The following is a 5,559-nucleotide window of genomic DNA, read 5'->3' on the forward strand; positions in this document are numbered from 1 at the left end:
GAAACCATTGAACTTCACTTGTTGTGAGAGCTAATGCCCTGTATTCTGCTTCACAAGAACTCCTAGAGACTATGTTTTGTTTCTTACTCTTCCATTAGATTAGACAATTCCCAAAGAAAACTGCAAAACCTGTGACGGATCTTCTAGTGTCTGGATATGTTGCCCAATATGAATCACTGTCGCGGCTTTAACTCTAAATTGCTTACATAAAAATACCCTATGCTGGAGAAGTTTTAATGTATCTCAAAATTATGTAAGCTGCTTGTAAGTGAATATCTGTTGGTTTTGACAAGAATTGACTCAGCTGATGTGATGAAAATGCTATATCAGGCCTGGTTGTTGTCAGATATATCAACTTACCAACCAACTTTCTATAACTTTGAGGATCTTCTAAAACTTTTCCGGATTCCTTTGGAAAACGAACTGAACTATCCATTGGTGTTGAAGCTGGTTTACAAGCTAATAAGCCAGTTTCTTCCAACAAATCTAGGGCATATTTTCTTTGGCATATGAAAATCCCTTGATCAGATCTTCCCACTTCTAAGCCTAAGAAAAACTTGAGATTACCAAGATCTTTTAATTTGAAACTGTCATCTAGAAATTGTTTGACAGATTGTATTTCTTCTATATCACTTCCTGCCATGATAATGTCATCTACATAAATTAACAAGCAAGTGACATGCTTGTCTGGTCTTTTTATAAATAAAATGGTCGAAAGGGGGGGAGGTTGAGTGTTGCCTTTCGGTTCTCCTTCAAATTCCAAATCTCATTTCTCTTAGTCAAGATAGTATATTTGGATCCCCTCATATCCACATTGCATACTCCCGAGTCCATCTCCAGGCGAGCACATCATACTCTTCCCTGTTGCTGAGGTATTGCTCAGCAACTGCTTCTTGCCCAAGAAATGGTGCCTCAATGTGGGGCTGTAGTAGTAGATCATATATGTGCCACAACAGCTACAAAATGCATAGAATAATTAGATACAAACATGATTAAGTGTTTATCAAATGAAATAAATAAATGGTGGCATATCTATACCGTGGCAGTAGGAAAGGGAGGATAAGTAAGGAGACGGGGAAGATAAATCATCCCCTGAGGAGCCACGTTAAGATGATAGATCTTATTCCAGAAGCGAAATTGAGAATAAGAGGAGACATTTGATAAGTCCAAAATATACCTAAAATAACATACATAATTATGTCAGTTTCATGTTTAAATCATGTTAATTATATTCTTTTAGAACGATTTTACGTCTGTATCTGTTTCTATTAAGCAAGGTACTAAATTATTTGGAAAAATCCAAATACGAGCTAAAACAGAGTAAAAACGAGAGAGAAATCAAATTTACAAGTAAAAGAAGCGTACGAGATTCAGAGGCCGCACCGGAGACGTGGGAATCAACTTAAGGAAGAGACAAAAGTCTTTATCGCGACTGAGATTCCCAATATCTCGGTTGCGACATGCGTTTTCAGGCACAGTAACGCGACTTCATGCACTTTCTCCTTCAATCCAAAGACATGAGATTTCCTAAATCTCTACAGAAACAGCAACTTTGCAAGACAGACTTTACATGTTTTTAATCCAAAACGACATGTTTATTCATCCGGATATAAACGACTCTTCACCAACAGACTCGTCCCTTCAACACAACTCATCAACAACTATAAATAGAGGATGCATTTCAGCTTTCAAGAGAGTTAGAGATCTTTAGTTTTGATTTTGTAAAAGCACACTTGTTGTACAAGTTGTTCAATTAGTTAGATACAAGACACAGATATTATCGTTTAAAGTTCGAGTATTGTTCTAAGTCAAGTCTGCACTTTGGTAGAGACCGAGTAGGTTCTATTCCGAGGATTCAGCGAGAGGAACCAGTATAGAAAGTGCCCAGGGTCTGACAAGCCTACGAAGTTGAGGAAAGGATTGACAATCCGAAACTCAATTAGTTAAAATGATATCCAAGCGTCGTCTTCTTTGTTAACCTGTGACGTTTCATAACAAATTAATGAATTGTCTTTTCAATGCAATTCATTTCTACAGTTATTATTTTAAGTCTGATCTAGCGATATTCTTAAAGTAATAAATTTGGTCTTATTTCCATGAAAACTTTCTTGAACACCTAAGCAAATTAGGATTTATATTTGGTTATTTGCACGAACTCCACTGATCGAATATAAAACATCAAATTTGATTAAGGTTTTCAGTCTTAGACCGGTCAAGGAAAGATTGTTTGCAGTTCAAAGCCTAACAAGTTGAATTAATCGATAAATTGTTACACATTAATAATCAGATCAATTATAAGTTGTTTTGTTTCTTTGTGTAAAGAAGTCTTGAATTCTACTTTAACCTAAACATAATTTCTATAAATTGTAATCTAAACTATTGACAGAATTAGAATCAGAATCTATATCCATTTAAACCAATTAACGATTTTCCTATTAACTTCGAGAAAACAAATTTTATCAAAATAATAAGTTTTTTATTTATCAAAACGTTCCATGTGGGATCGATATCTTTTTATTACTACAAGCGAAAGTCGTGCAGTTGCGAAAATCACTCAACAACATTGATTAGTGTATGTGTATACAGTGTCATGTAGGTTCATATATCTTAATGAGATAAGTTAATATTATTATTGGAGGTCTGTTTGGGAAATCCGGAGGGTAGCTGATTGTAATTTCAAATACACCCCTTTCATATGGGGTGTATTAGGGGCCTTTTATTTTGACCATTTGAAGAAATCATCTAGAGGCCCTGTTATCATCCAAGATAAGAAGAATCATTACAAGTAGACAGAAGAAACCAGGAAGAGTTAAAGAACAAATTTTGGATTGACATACCATCGATGGCCAGAACCCACCCTGGGCTCTCCATGTACAATTTCTCCATCTCATCAATTACCTGTTGCTGAACAAGCACACGGTGATTCATTGTACAATATAAGTTTTCTAGGTTGAATGTATGGACACTGAACGATTGTGATGCTTCTTATTTATAGTGATATGATAGTGGTGGCTAAGTGAAAGGTCGTGAAAGGGGAAATGTCTTTAATTAGTGCCTTTAGGGTTTTGTGTAATGCTAGTGTATTAATGACCTGCTTTGGGTTTTGCAGATATCAATACTTTGGGATTATAGGCCTAATAATGACTCCAAGATATGGAGATACATCAAGATCGATTTGTTTCAGAATTTGGATATGTGTATTGGTTATTTTTTTTTAGTTTTAATTCAGAAATATATGTGTACAAATGTAAACAGATTATGAGTATTGGTCTCTAATAAAATTAAAACCATTGATATACAGAATTTCATGTTCATATTTGAGTATGTTTCATTATTCAGGTAAAAATCAGAAATTCATACGAAGAAGGCAAAAAGTGACATTTTAATTTTAAAAAATATCATCTAAACAACAATAAAAAGACATTAAAATAAACGAATATGTCATCTGAAAATAAATCCTTTGACATGATTGATTAAGACTTATGCCATCTAAAACAAGTTATAACGGCAGAAATTATTATACGAACTGTCATCCCAAATTGAATATGCCAATTTCCCACCCGTCAACTTGACGGTTTTAATTATTAGTATGTCATGTGATGATATTAAAGGTGACGGTAGTAATAAACAAGCTGCATCGTAATAAGAGTAAGATGATAGTACGCAAATAGGCTAATATCATGTGTCATGTCGTAACATGACAGAACCTAACCATCGTCTAAAGGTGCAACAGACGACAATGAGCGCCGTGACAGTTTTATATCTCACAGGACGAAGATTTTTAACCATCATCTGAAGGGGGTTTTGGCATAGTGGTAATTTCTGCTTTAATTTCGGTGATAATATCATTAAAAGATTTTTTAGTTCGGTTAATGCATTATAGGCATAGCTAACCTATACCTTAGTCAAATAATTTTGAGAGGCTCACATTATTAGGATATGTAAATACCATTAAGAAGATATTAATTAGGACTGGAGACATGATTAATAATATGCCAAAAGTTTTTAAATTATGTTGAAATGATTTCTTAATCTTAATACTTAGAATATATGTAAGCTTAAGGAGGCTTTGTAATAGGCATTTTTTCCTCGAACCTTGAAAACAAAGACAAATAAAATTGTGTATGTCTTTTTCAGGCTTACCAACAAAGTGGAACCTTGCAAGATTCTGGCTCACTGCATATATTGGAATGTAGTTCAAGAAAGTGACATATATGTTTGCAGTGAACACATCGACTAGGAACCCGAGTCTTGAAATTCGAGTAATGTCGTAGAAAATTCTCAAGTCCTTTACAACCAGGAAATTTGCACTTGATCAGCTAACCTCTCAGCACTTTGTCATAGGGACCAATTGTGCTGCACCTATCCCTCCATATGTGAAAGAGGGCCTCCATTGTCACGTTGAGTTACACGTACACCTTTTTCTCTTCGATTCTCCTCAATCTCTCTTCTTCTCTCTGAATGAATGCAAGATATAATTGTTCCTTAAGTTGAATACATGTATGAGGCAGATCATAATATCAAGAAATACATGACATGAGATAATTAATATTACGAGAATAGTATAACCAAAAGATGAATGGTTTCAATACATTATCTAAAATATTTCATTTTATAATAAGTTTCTTTATTTTCTAAAGAAACTTACATAATCTGCTTCAACTACAAATATCAAAAGCTCTTGTTCAAGGTCAGGATTAGAGTGTCTTGTAACTTTCCATCCATCAGTCGATGATATAGTTTTGAAATCCTTCACAATCATACCAACACAAAACAAGGAGAGCCGTGGTGAATAACAGGCCTTTGGTAACTGAAGCATATCTACTTCATTTTCTTCGTCAAGCCAACTACTCCAGAAAATGTACACAAATCCTTTTGAATGATTGGATTGAATATGAGTGCGACAAAACAAAACTAGTAAATGAAGAACAAACTTCTTCATATCTTCTTTCTCAAAGTTGCATTTGCATATAAAAGAAACTTTGAGGAAGAAGATATGAAGAAGTTTGTTTTTCATTTACTAATTTTGTCGCAATCATATTCAATTCAATCACTCAAAAAGATTTGTGTACACTTTCTAGAGCACACTTGGATTGACAAAGAAAATGAAGTAGATGTGCTTCAGTTACCAAGGGCATGTGATTCTCCACCGCTCTCCTTGATTTGTTTTCGTATGATTATGAAGGATTTTAAATCTATATCGTCGACTGAGCTCTAATCCTGACCTTGAACAAGAGCTTCTAAAATTTTATAGTTGAAGCAGATTATGTAAGTTCCTTTGGAAAATAAAGCAACTTATATTAATTATATCATGTCATGTATTTCTTGATATTATGATGTGTTCCACAAATGTATTCAACTTTAGGAACTGTTATCTTTTGCATTCATTCAGAGAGAAGAAGAGAGGTTGAGGAGAATCGAAGAGAAAAAGGTGTACGTGCAACTCAACGTGACAATGAAGGCCCTCCTTCGCATAGGCATGGATGGTGGAGGACAATTGGTCCATGTGACAAAGTGCTGAGAGGTTTGTAGATCAAGTGCACATTTCCTGCTTGTAAA

General features: G+C 34.6%; 1 pseudogene; it reads right to left on the reverse strand.

Annotated features, from left to right (window-relative positions):
* Positions 1-803: 803 nt before the first annotated feature.
* On the reverse strand, positions 804-5,017 carry LOC136219677 (BTB/POZ and TAZ domain-containing protein 3-like; annotated as a pseudogene).
* Between the last annotated feature and the right edge of the window lie 542 nt (positions 5,018-5,559).

This window comes from Euphorbia lathyris, chromosome 1, assembly GCF_963576675.1.
Source record: "Euphorbia lathyris chromosome 1, ddEupLath1.1, whole genome shotgun sequence".
Classification (NCBI taxonomy): domain Eukaryota; kingdom Viridiplantae; phylum Streptophyta; class Magnoliopsida; order Malpighiales; family Euphorbiaceae; genus Euphorbia; species Euphorbia lathyris.